Source organism: Piliocolobus tephrosceles, chromosome 9 (assembly GCF_002776525.5).
Source record: "Piliocolobus tephrosceles isolate RC106 chromosome 9, ASM277652v3, whole genome shotgun sequence".
Lineage (NCBI taxonomy): Eukaryota > Metazoa > Chordata > Mammalia > Primates > Cercopithecidae > Piliocolobus > Piliocolobus tephrosceles.
In genome coordinates this window covers 82,960,760-82,974,867 of record NC_045442.1, presented here as the reverse complement: position 1 = coordinate 82,974,867, position 14,108 = coordinate 82,960,760, and the positions used below count along the sequence as shown (strand labels likewise).

General features: G+C 39.1%; 1 protein-coding gene across 3 annotated transcripts in view; it reads right to left on the bottom strand.

The window, feature by feature from the left end:
- The window catches only part of BMPR1A (bone morphogenetic protein receptor type 1A), a 161,238-nt gene that overhangs the window by 79,186 nt on the left and 67,944 nt on the right, over nt 1-14,108 (bottom strand). For all 3 annotated transcript variants that reach the window (XM_023226077.1, XM_023226078.1, XM_023226079.1), the window contains one exon: nt 5,766-5,880. The gene's annotated coding sequence lies outside the window, so the exon portion shown is untranslated. The remainder of the gene's footprint in view (nt 1-5,765; nt 5,881-14,108) is intronic.

The window sequence follows — 14,108 nt, the reverse complement described above, 5'->3', positions numbered from 1 at the left end:
GCAGTACTTCTTTTTTTTTTTTTTTTTTTTTTTTTTGAGACACAGTCTCGCTCTGTGGCCCGGGCTGGAGTGCAGTGACCGGATCTCAGCTCACTGCAAGCTCCGCCTCTCGGGTTCATGCCATTCTCCTGCCTCAGCCTCCCGAGTAGCTGGGACTACAGGCGCCCGCCACCTCGCCCGGCTAATTTTTTGTATTTTTTTAGTAGAGACGGGGTTTCACCATGTTAGCCAGGATGGTCTCGATCTCCTGACCTCGTGATCCGCCCGCCTCGGTCTCCCAAAGTGCTGGGATTACAGGCTTGAGCCACCGTGCTCAGCCGCAGTACTTCTATTAAAACGAGATACCATCCTTTGGTAATGGTATCAGAATTATACCTGTAGAAATACTTTAAACATTCTTAAATTTTACTGAATCTTACATAGCATTTAACATGATAGCAAAAGAGATAGAACTATGAACAGACTACTGTTTATTTCCTTAAAAACTGCTTTTGTAAAAGAGGTAATACTTTGCTTTTTTCATAAAATCTCCCTTTGAATATGTTAAGCTGGAGAAAGAATGCGAAAAAAAACTTGTTGCACATAAGCAAATTAAGAGACCAACGGTACAGTAAAACATAAATTTTAACATTTCTCTTCATTTAGAAAAGTAGGATCCAACTTACGTTAGCTATCAATGAGGCCAACATCATTCCCACCATTCAGCCTCAAAATTCGGGTAGCATCATCTCTTTCCAACATCTAGTCACACATCAGTGTCCCTTCTTCTGCCGCAATACCTTTACCATTGAGTCTTTCTTTTCTATTTCCACAATCACCACCCTGATTTAATTCCGATCAACTCAAGCCTAACTATTGCCATGATCTCCTCACTCAGCTCCCTACCTCCTCACTTCATTTCTCTAATGATGTATAGTTTATATATCACTGCTACAGTAATTTCCCTAAAAGAGCTTTCTTCACATCATACTTCCTACCCTTTCTAAGACCTTCACCACATTCCTACAAAAACATTCACCTTCTATCCATCCACTTTTCCAGAAATATCCTTTATCCATGTAAATTTAACTCATCTTTCAAAGCTCAGCTCACATAACCTCCTATGTTCTACCGGTGCTTCTCAGTTACAGGACCCTGACTAGAAGCAACAGTTTACTCCTGTGGCATTCCTCACTTTTGCATGGCAACATTGGTTATCATTACTTATATTACTTATATACATACCTCGCTAACTGGACTATACACCACCAAGGGTGGGGAGCAGGTTACTTTCTGATTCCTCCTTTGTGACTTGCTGCCACCTAGTTTAATAGGGATCAAAAAAGTAGTATCCTGTAGAATAAAAATAAGTGCTTTGGGGGCTTTAGACTAAGAAAAGACATATATTTAGAGTCAAAGCAATACAGATTAGAAATAATTTTAGGGATGAATTGGCATTTGAGATGTGGTTTTTAAGGTTCATAGGCACTCCACAAGAGAGAGGAAGGGCCAAAAATATGCCGAGAGAAGAGAAAATGCAGGACAATTTCAAATCACTAGCTGAAGAGTACAGTACATAGGGGAAGAGAAGAAAATTAAACATTTTCTAAACAACCAATGCTTAAACGGGTAAGTTGACCCCCATCTTAAGTTGACAGCTTCATTATTTCTTGCTTGAAACAGTTAAGAATATCCTAACTTGTCTCTCCAGTTTTGGTTTTTCCTTTTTCCAAACTACCATTCATATCACCAATGATATAGTTTGACTGTGTCCCCACCCAAATCTCATCTTGAATTGTAGCTCCCATTATTCCCACATGTTGTGGGAGGGACCCAGTGGGAAATAATTGAATCATGGGGGCAGTTCCCCCTATACTCTTCTCTTGGTAGTGAATACGTCTCACAAGATCTGATGATTTTGTAAGAGGTTTCCCCTTTCACTTGGCTCTCATTCTCTCTGCCTGCTGCCATGTAAGACGTGCCTTTCACCTTCTGCCATGATTGTGAGGCCTCTCTAGCCACGTGGAACTGTGAGTCCATTAAACCTCTTTACTTTATAAATTACCCAGTCTTGGGTATGTCTTTGTCAGCAGCATGAAAACTGACTAATACAACCATCATATTAATTTTAACAAAAAATTATGATCCAAAATATCTTTAAATGTTAAAATTTTTCAATGACTGCCCATTTTTCACAAAATAAAAGTCTAGACTCCTTGCCATGGCATTCAAAATTCTTCATAAGGTCCTTTCCAGCCTTGTCCCTCAAACTCTCTCTCCTATTCTAAATTCAAGCCATACAAAAATTATTCTATCTTCTGTACATTCTATACACTTTCAAGCTCTGCCTCCACCCCGTTCTGGGTTCTGTGCATGAAATTAATTCCCCTGCCTTTTGTGAGTATGGAAAACACTCAAACTATTTTTCCTCTGCCCTCTCACCAAAACAATCAACAGGGAAGACTTTTCTTACCAAATGTGTGAGGGTTTCTCCCCACCAACAAGCAAGCAGACAATTCTGCATCAGACACCAGCTGGAACCTCCAATTCAATTCCGACACTATCCACCTGGAGACAGCACCAGATCCCACAGGTTGAGGGATCAATCCTCAAGGTGGCCCCCACTTACAATGCCAATGGCAAGCCCAGGTTATTTTACCTGTGCTTCTGACCAACCAGCCATAAATCCAGGTATCCACAACCCCTTTTTCTCAGGTTCTATTAGTTTGCTAGAGCGGCTGACAGAACTCAAGGAAACATTTATGTTTACAGGTTTATTATAGAGGATGTTACAAACAATAGATAAAGAGATGTACAGGGCACCAGAGCCTGCACATGTTCAGCTATCCAGAAGCTCTCTGAACCCAGTTCTTTTGGATTTTTATGGAACGTTCATTCTGTAGGCATGACTAACTAAACCACGGGTCACTGGTGATCAACTCAACCCTCTGCCCTTCTCCCCTCCCTAAATGTTGGGGGTTGTGGGGGGGAACTGAAAGTTCTGATTCTAATCCTGCCTTAGTCTTTCTGCTGACCAGCCCCCAACCTAAAGCTAACCAGCGGGCTGCCATCTACTAGTTAACTCATTAGCATACAAAAAGACATCACTTCAGAGGTTTCAAGGATTTTAAGACTTGAATGCCAGGAAATGGCATCAAAAACCAAATATGTATTTTACAGTATTACACTTTCCAATTTCCATTCGGCAATCTTCTATTCGTCCATCAAGACTCTGCTCAAATATTATCTCTTCTCTGAAGCCTGCCTGACAATTCTCTCCTCTCACAACATTGGTGTAGTCTTTCTAGGTGATGCCAATACACTTTTTTTTTTTTTGACATGGTCACTCATATTTTTAAATTCTTTTGAAAAATTATAACTGTATGCAATTATGGGTGTACCATGATGTTATAATTATAATCTATGTATACAGTGTGGAATAATCAAATAAATCTTTTCAATTATAATATAGCACTTCTCAGATTGCACTTAAATAACTGTTTTCATGCTCATCCATCTCTAGACAGACTATTTTTTGAGTATGGCCAGGAACCTGTTTTTATTTAATGTTTTGCATTCTGACCTAACACAATGCCTGGCATACAGTAGGTGTTTAATAAATGTTTAAAGGGTGAAAGAAATGGACAGATGAAGGCAAAGCTATGCTATCTTTAAAATTAGAGGAATTTGTCCTTACTCTGGCAGACAGGCAAACTGTCACCGACAATACAAGCAAAATTATCTCTTAAGATAATTTAAGCTGGCAGCAACATGTAAAGTGAAGTATGAGTGAGAAGAAGCACAAGTTGGGAGATTCCTGCAATATTTTCAGTGAAATGTAATGTAAGGACCTAAACTTGGATGGTGAACGGGGATTCGGAAGGAGAGGATTCAAATATTTGTGATACATTAGAGAAGCAAAACTGATAGGACTTCACTTGTGCCTAAGGGTAGGAAGCAAATGATGAGGAATCCGATACAGCACTAAGACTCTGAGCCTGGGTGACAAAGAGGTCCGTTAACAGAAGGAGAAATAGCAGGTGCAGAGCTCATGATGAATGATGTGCTAGATAACAGGAAATCTGAGGCACTAAGCTGAGCCCTCTGTAAACAGCTGAAAATATGGGCTCGAAGCTTAGAGAAAATGCCACAACTGAGATAGGAAGTTGAGAGAGATCATTTTAGAGACAACTGTGGAAATCATGAGACTAGGAAAGACATAAGAAAAAAGATAGAAGAATTTCAAAGATAAAACTTTGGGGAAGGTCATTATTATTTAAAAGTAGGAGGGAAAGGAAAAAAGGTGAAGGAGTACTTAAATAAGTAGAATCAGAAGAGCATACAGTCATAGAAACCAAAAGAACTGAGAAAGAAAAAAATGACCACAGCTCTACCAATCAAACAATATGAAACCTCATAAAAGAATTTGAGAGTCACAGTATTTTTCAGAAGAGCTAATCCAGTGGTTTGGCACGGGCAGAAGAAGGGCAAGTGAATGCTGCAAGTATTAACAGAAGCAGCGAGCAAAGCCTGCCACCTCCAGAAGTGTAAGCGTAGACTGCCTCACAAAACTATACATCCTATCTATTTCTTAAAATGTAGATCCCTAATGAATTCAAACCTTCTACCTGATCATTAGACTCTAAATGGATTTTAAAACAGTAAGCCTGATTTCCCTGTACATACTGTCTTAGGATGGCTTCTTTCCTCCTATTTCTGGCAGCTCCTACCTCTTTAAATTCTATTTCCAAAGATCTATTATTCTAACATGCTAAAAATATTATCCTGGGCTGGGCGTGGTAGCTTATGCCTGTAATCCCAATACTTTGGGAGGCTGAGGTGGGAGGGTCACTTGAGTCCAGGTGTTCAAGACCAGCCTGAGCAACACAGACGGATAATGAGACCCTGTTTCTATAAAAAAATAAATTAGCTGGGCATGGTGATGTGTGCCTGTAGTCCCAGCTATGTGGGAGACTGAGGCAGGAGGATCGCTTGAGCCCAGGGGGTTGAAACTATGCTCACACCATTGCAGTCCAGCCTGGGTGATAAAAACAAGATCCTGTCTCCAAAAAAAAAATTAAAAAAAAAAAAAAAATCCTGAATTCTAAAAAGCATAAAAACTTCAGAACAACATAAACATTCATTTTTCAATATAATCTTTTCTTTTTTTTTTTTTTTTGAGACAGAGTCTTGCTCTGTTGCCCAGAATGGAGTACAGTGGCGCGATCTCAGCTCACTGCAACCTCTGCATCCTGGGTTCAAGCAACTCACACCTCAGCCTCCCAGGTGGCTGGGATCACAGGCTTACGCCATCATGCCCAGCTAATTTCTGCATTTTTAGTAGAGACAAGGTTTTGCCGTGTTGGCCAGGCTAGTCTCGAACTCCTGGCCTTAAGTGATTCACCTGCCTCAGCCTCCCAAAGTGCTGGGATTACAGGTACATCTGGCCTAATCTTGCATTCTGAACTCTGCCTTGCAAACTTAGGGGGGGAAAAAAAACATATAAACCATTTAATGCTTATCTTCCAAAAGGAGATTTATGAAAGTAATTAGTAAGAAATAAATACCTTTCACTCCTGAAGAGGTTCAACATTTATGAGGAAAATATATTAGAATTATTTATTAACTCATCAGGAAGATGATTAATGAAACTAAAGAAGCTACTATAAAGTGGTGTTACAAAGAAACTGAAGAATGCTCAAATAAAGTTGCAATGTAGAAGGATTATTTTCAACTACTAAAAAATGAGAAATTTCGTATTATTCTAATTATGTTTTTTTCCTTACCTCCAAGATGTGGCTAGATAAAACTGTACTTCCGATTTTCTCCAAACAGCTTTGACCTATGCTTCCATCTCATGAATTCCAAGACAGTATTAAACTGATGCATATTTTCATAAGTCTGTTTAGAAAAAAAAGAACTTATTTAAGACTTAAGGAACACTGTAAGAATAATACATGTACAAGCAATACTAGAAGTGTTTCACATGTACAACTATACATTTTCAACGTAAAGTCAACGAAAATTTCTACAGTTTTTAAGAAATCTATCACTTTACCATGTTCCTCAACCTCTGCCCAAGCTTTACATTTGTAAAGTTAGTTCTGTGGGAACAGTACTTCCATATAAATTCCTATCTTAGCTTAAGCTTTACAGAAAAAAAACTCATCTCAATTTGAAAAGAAAAAGAACAGAAACAGCTAGAAGCAGCACCAAAATGTACATTTCTACAACATTCAGATTCCTACTTAGACAAAAATATATTGGACCATCTAGCTAATATCACTTTTTTCTACTTTTTTATTATAAAGCCTCATAACCAGTTTTAATTTCAGCCACAATTCTACCTAGAACATTAGGACTTGTGAGGGTGAAGAATTAATTGCACTGGTTGAGCTAAGTCCGTGGAATAGGTCTAAACTACCGTATATTAGTACTGCCATTAACACCTTACCCTTTAAGGGGCAAGCATTCATAAATCTAAAAGATAGAAACTATTAAAGATTAACTTTTTTTTTTTTTTTTTTTGAGACAGGGTCTCGTTCTGTCACCCCCGCTGGAGTGCAGTGGCACAATCTTAGCTCACTGCAACCTCCGCCTCCTGGGTTCAAGTGATAAAAAGATTTTTAAAGATATGTCTGCTATTTACTTAGCGATATTAAAAATAATCTCATTCAATCTTTTAACAGAAACTTCAAATAGCAAAGTATTCTGTTTTGTATTTTAAAAGCTGTATGAACATTGCCTATGCCCCACTGCAAGGTCAAATACCTTGTCTTGAAGTCCATTTAGAAGTATCACTTGTGTCACACTGAGGTTTAGCAGTCTTGGCAATAATGACTAAATTCATGTAAACGACAGCAACCTGAAACGGTCTAGCATATCAGGTAGCAGTCTTTCTTAAAGACAACAGTCTCCACTCAGCAGACAGGCTGCTGTATCTTTCATAGTCTGGCTAAAGACAGCCTGACCCTGAATGCAATTAGCAATGCTTTGTCTGCATTCAGGAGCCTTTAAGTCTTCTCAATGCACTAGTTACCCACAACTTAGCCAGGTCTCTAACATTTTTCAGAGTCCTCATATGACTATAAAACACTCAAGCTGTCCCTCAGAGAAATGAGGGAAGGCAAAAATAAAGAGTTGGTGTTTCGTGTTCTTCTGAAATGCTCATAATCTTTAATTTCCCTTTTACTAATCAAGAAAAGAAATGCGGGCCAGGCACAGCAGCTCATGCCTGTAATCCCAGCACTTTGGGAGGCTGAGACGGACAGATCACCTGAGGTCAGGAGTTTGAGACCAGCCTGACCAACGTGGAGAAACCCTGTCTCTACTAAAAATACAAAAATTAGCCACATGTGGTGGCACATGCCTGTAATCCCAGCTACTCTGGAGGCTGAGGCAGAAGAATCACTTGAACCAGGGAGGCAGAGGTTGCAGTGAGCTGAGATAGCGCCATTGCACTCCAGCCTGGGCAACAAGAGCAAAAAACTCCCTCTCAAAAAAAAAGAAGAAATGCACTGTTTCCATTTTAGAAATGGCATAGGGAGATTTTCCCCCAAAGCCATTCTTTGCCAACTACTCCATTCCTCCCTAAGGGTATGGAAGAGAGAGGAGGCAATCACTGTATTAAACAAAGTTCAAATTAATTTATCCCCAAAAAGTAAAAACCATCCATCAAAGTGTCTGTTTTAAAAATATATGGCCTGGCCGGGTATGGTGGCTCATGCCTGTAATCCCAGCACTTTGGGAGGCCAAGGTGAGTGGAACACTTGAGGTCAGGAGTTCAAGACCAGCCTGACCACACAAACACACACACAACATATATATACATACATATATTCATATATATATAGCCTGATTCTAATTCTACCAGATATTTCCAATGTATCAAATTATAAAATTAACATGTAAACTTACCAACTATTGTTTATTACAGCACTATTTACTAAAACATTGTTTCCTTGGCTAAAAAGTTTTAGGCTTCAGGCTAAATCTAAAGTTTAAAAAATAGAGAATAACATAACCAAAAGAGCTTTCAAACACCCCATCTTCAAAGTCCAGACCCCAGATGATCTGTTCTTCCCTGTTTTCCCACATGTACAAACACTCAACATAAACTTCAGAAAATCTTTTCTTCTTTTTCTTTTTTGAGACGGAGTCTGGCTTCGTTGCCCATGCTGGAGTGTGGTGGCACAATCATAGCTCACTGCAGCCTCCACCACCTGGGCTCAAAGAATCCTCCCACCTCAGCCTCCCGAGTAGCTGGGACTACAGGTACGTACCACCATGCCCAACTAATTTTTATATTTTTTGTGGAGATGGGGCTTCGCCATGTTGTCCAGGCTGGTGTCAAACTCCTGGGCTTAAGGAATCCTCCCACCTCAGTCGCCCGAGTAGCTGGGGCTACAGGCGAACACTACCACACCCGGCTAATTTTTATATTTTTTGTAGAGACGTGGTCTCATCATGTCAGCCAGCCTGGTTTCGAACTCCTGACCTCAAGTGATCCACCTGTCTCAGTCTCCCAAAGTGCTTAGATTACAGGCGTGAGCCACTGTGCCTGGCCTAGAAAACCTTTCCTAAAGACTGAATTTAAGTCCCGCATATGTATCCCAGAACTATAACATAACATAACATAAAACATAACATTAGACTAGCTAAGGAAAATCAAGTAAGATTTGACTTCATTACTCAGAGGTAAACAAAAGACATAGGAAAGGATATGCTCCACAGTACAGATCTGCAAGTCACTTTGTACACAATGGAAGTTGTGTGAATAAAGTAAAGGTTAGGACCTTTGCAATATAGTGCTATAGTCCTATAAGCCCAAATCTATAAATATGTATACACATAAAAATAGGACGTACATGGGCAAAATGTTCCAAACAACTTCAATCACTTAGCTTACTGGGTAATTTACCACAGCCTTTTAACACTATGAACTTGTGGTTCAACAACCACCAGGGGTGTTAGTCAAAACAAAACGCTAAGTAAGTACAAGTCATTTTTTCAAAGATTTTGTGTCTGAAATTTCTAAGACTATTAGTTGTAGAAAACACATTAAGAAGAAGGCAATTCTTTAAAAAAAACATATCCAAGCTTCTTAATGACATGGAAAAAATGAAAATCAAACATTTCTAAATATATTCTAACATTCATAATTCAGAGCTAACATCAAAAATTTCCTCAACATTAATAATTATTTGTAAACAAACACAAAAAGTTCATTTTGATCCCACATTTCCCTTACAAAACATCTTTTCTTGTCATCAAAATGTACATATCTTGGTTTTCAAAATTATTAAAATGGTTCAATCTTAAACCAACAAGATACTTTATTTAAAGCTCACTACCCATGCAGAATCCAAGGACAAACACTGATTATGGATATCATACCAGTTATCTATAAGGTTTCAGAATGTCACTCACTAATTTCTATTATTAGTATGATTTGCTTTATAGAAAATAATAGTTTAAATATTCTTTTAGTCAATCTAGGCCAAAACACTTTTTTGTTTTGTTTTGTTTTTTGATACAGAGTCTTGCTTGTTACCCAGACTAGAATACAGTGGCACGATCTTGGCTCACTGTAACATCTGCCTCCTGGGTTCAGGCCATTCTCCTGCCTCAGTCTCCCCAGTAGCTGGGATTACAAGTGCGCGCCACCATGCCCAGCTAATTTTTGTATTTTAGTAGAGATGGGGTTTCACCATGTTGGACAGGCTGGTCTTGAACTCCTGACCTCATGATCCACTCGCCTCAGCCTCCCAAAGTGCTGGGATTACAGGCGTGAGCCACCACGCCTGGACGCTTGTGCTTTTTTGTTTGTTTTCTTTTTAAAGACAGGGTCTCACTCTGTCACTCAGGCTGGAGTGCAGTGGCACGATCATGGCTCACAGCAGCCTGGACCTTCCAGGCTCTAAGGATCCTCCTGCTTCAGCCTCCCAAGTAGCCAGCACGTACGGCCATGCCCTAAGCCAAAATTTAAGATTAACTTTGAGCTTGTACCAGATATCAAGATGTAATGGAATTCTTAGAATTCGGTGGAATCAACAACACTGATTGCACATTTTTTCCTTTGGCTACTCCAAATCCCCTCTTCCCTATCATTTCTCCTCCCTTCTCAGCACCCAGAAAAAGTGCCCCATGCACTGTACAAATACTGCAAACACGATAGCTGCATTCATATGACCATTAAAAACAAAAAGCCAAATTACAAAACAATCTACATTTTACAAACATTTCAGTCGGGTTCTTAAACTAAAGATATTACTGTTACTTTGGTATGTTAACTAGAAAACGCAAACATTATGCTCCAGAAAAACATAATGTGGTTTCAGCTTTAAATAACTCAAATGAACAGTTAATTTAGGCTAGTATACCATGCACTCCTATAATAAACATGTAACCATCTAACTAGAACGGGAGGATCAACTCATGAATGGGTTGTGTTCTAAATTTCCAAAAGTTCATTTATAAATTGAATATAAGTCTGACTTTGAAACTTGCGATGCCTTTACTCATAAAAAACGGTTGTACTAAATTCACAGTCCAAAGGAACTTTAGTGTACAAACCTATCACAGCACTCTTCTGTTTAAGCTTATATCTATGTCAAACTACAAGTTTCTTATTCACTTCTGTATCCTGGAATCTGGCACAGTGAATGACAGAGTGTAGGATTTTGGCAAGTATTTGCTGTTGTGAAGTATTGAATAGTAACAACTAAGTGATATAAAACTGGGTTGCATGGAAAATCTAACCTATCTCAACTACAGAAGAGAATCAAAAGGCAAGGGGAAAAGGATTCTTCCAGAAGAGATAACAGTAAAAGATACTTAGGCTAGAAAGCTGCAGTCTGAACCAGCTGTGACAATTTCCATTCCCCTTGCCAGTGGGTAGTGTGGTAATACATACCTAATGCAATTCTGGCCAAGAAGACAAGAAAGTAAGTTTGCTAGGGAGCTTTTAGGAAAGGTTTTCTTGGCTGAAGAAAAAAGACCCAGGCAAAAACACAAGCTCCCAGTCTTTTTGCATACAATTCTGGGTTTGAATGTGTAAACAAGAACTGGACCATGAGGACAACCCAACAGATCAAGAACAGTGGCAGCATTAAAAGATAGAAAGAACCTGAGGTCCTTGGTGATGCTGTCATGCCTGAATGAATTAATCCTAGAATCATCTTAACGTGGATCTTTTCATATTAAATTATTTTACTGTGTAAACAACTTGCCACAAGTAACTCAGCAGATAGGGTGACTTAGGAATAGATACATCATTTACTTTCATGAATTTAGTTGTTCCCTACACAATGTAAACTCCCCTAAATTTATACCTCAGGCCAGATCCTTCTTTTGAACTAGATACATGTTTCCAAACACTCTATTAAATGTTTATTCCAGTGGCACACCAAGAGAACAAGATCAATATAAAAGCCATCATCCACCAACACAAAATCTGTTTATGTACCTGTAGTCACTTTTTGGCTAATGGCAGTACCATTAGCCAAGAAGAACCCAATTGCCAAAGTTTAAAATCCTGGGATCACAAGCCCCCACCTCCCTCTGCTTCATCTATTACACTCAGGAGTTACTAAATGCTGCTCATTCTAACGTTGATTCACGTACCTTTAAAATGTCTCCCTATCTCTATACATGCTGTCTGACGTAGGCTCTCATCGTTCATGTAGTTCACCTCCATTCTTACCTCTATCTACTGGACTCATGTTTCTAAAATATAACTGCTTCATGAAAAGATTATAAACATCCTGTCATTAGGAAGATGCAAGTTAAAACTACAAAGAGACACACTATATACCCATTAGAATGGCCATAATCAAAAAGACAATACCAAGTGGTGATGAGCATCTGGAGAAGCTGGAACCCTCATACATTGCTGACGGGACTGTAAAATGATGCAGTCACTTTGGAGAATAGTCTGTAAATTTTCTTTTCTTTGTTGTTTTAGAGGTGAGGTCTCACTCTGTTGTCCAGGCTAGAGTGCAGTAGCACAATCATGGCTCACTTCAGCCTTGACCTCTTGACTCTTGAGCTCAAGCAATCCTCCCGCCTCAGCCTCCCGAGTCACTGGGATTATAAGCGTGAGCTACCGTGCCCTAATTTTCTTACAGTTATATATAAACATAAACTCATCACAAGATCCAAAATTTCCTCTTCCCGAGAGAAATATGTGCCCACACAAAGATTATCTACAAATGTTCATAGCAGCTTTGTTAATAATAACCAAACAATGGAAACAATCCAAACATCCATCAACTGCTGAGCATATAAGGTGTGGCATCACCACAGAATGGAATGCCATAGGGCAATAAAAAGGCAGAAAATACTGATACACATTACAGCATACATGAGCCTCAAAGACACGCTAGGTGAAAGAAGCCAATGTAAAAGTACTGCATACTACATGTTTCCAATGCATATGAAATGTTGACGAAAAGCAAATTTAGAGACAGAAAACAAGCAGTGGTTGCCTAGGTGAGGAGGTAGAAGAGGGTGATTGTGGGAGGTGATAAAGTGTCACAGCACAAAAATTTACTGAACTTAAAAAATTTAAGTGTGCCTACATTTTTTTCAATTATTTCTAATTATGTACAAAATGAAGTCCAAATTCTTTAGGACATTCACAGACTGCTATAATCTGCTTTCAATCTATTTAACCTAACATGCCTTACCCTTCTGCTACAATCTCTGCCCAACAGCTTCCTGATGACTGTATTAAACTATGGATTTGCTATTTCCTAAATATGCCACCCTATGCAGTGCTGGTCCCTTTCTTCACACTTGCAATTCTATTTCAAAACTCAGTGTTCTTATATTTTCCCAAGTGAACTTCCATTTGTCCTCACGAAGACCCACCTCAAGTATCCCCTCCCTTGTTTTAATCCTCCACATTCCTTTGTTACTTGTTCCACAGGATTTTAGTAATAACACATTGTGTGCTTATCACAGTGAACCATGATTACCTATTTATAGGTATATCGTGTTTACAAAAAACTCGAGTATAGTATTTTACTAGTGCTTGCGTCCCTAGTGTCTGATATACAGTACAGTGCCTGGTCTATAGGAGGTAATCAATACACTTCTAAATAAGTTAATGATGAATGGCATTGAAGAGAAAAATCCAAAAGTAGGTAAAATGAGCTATGCACCAAAAAGACACTTGTACAAGGATGATTAGTGTCACTATTTTTTTGTTTGAGTCAGGGTCTTGCCCTGTCACCCAAGCTGGAGTGCAGTGGTGTGATCCTAATTCCCTGCAGCCTCGACCTACTGGGCTCAAGTGATCCTCCCACCTCAGCCTCCAAAGTAGCTGGGACTACAGGCAAGTGCCACCAAGCCTGGATAATTTTTTGTTTGTTTGTAGAAATGAGGTCTCTGTATGTTGCCCAGGCGGGTCTCGAACTCCTGGGCTCAAGTGATCCTTCTGCCTTGGCTTCCCAGAGTGCTGGGATTACAGGCGTAAGCCACTGTACCTGGTGCCACTGTTATATAAGAAAGAAAAACAGGAAGTTACCCAATGTCAAATAAATGTTTATTAGAATAGGATCAATTAAGCAGCCACACTAAACACTATATAGTGTTTTAAAAGAATGAGATATATATCTATTTGTATAGACATAAAAAGGCATCCCAAATATCAAAGAAAAAGCACAACTATAAAATAAGTTAATCCTCCACTCTTTAAAAAAGAAAACAAAACTGTACACACAGATGCTCACATGTGTACATCTGTGCATCCTGTATAAGGAAGGTGCAGGGCTGCAGGGTACACACACAGCTGTACTGGTGTAGATGAATAAGCGAAAACAACCTTAATTGCCGATCAACTGACAAATGGCTAAACAAAATGTGGTCTTATCCATGCAGTGGAACATTATTCAACCATAAAAATAAATGAAGCCATTAAAAAAAAACTGGTTCATGATACAACACGGATAAGGCCTGAATATACGGTAAGTGAAAGAAGCCAGACATATGATTCCATTTATGGGAAATATTCAGAATAGGCAACTCCACAGAGACCGAGAGTAAATTCATGGCCATCTGGGGCTGGAGAGTGGGGAATGGGGAATGACACCAAAAATATGATCCATGAAAGAAAAAAAAACACG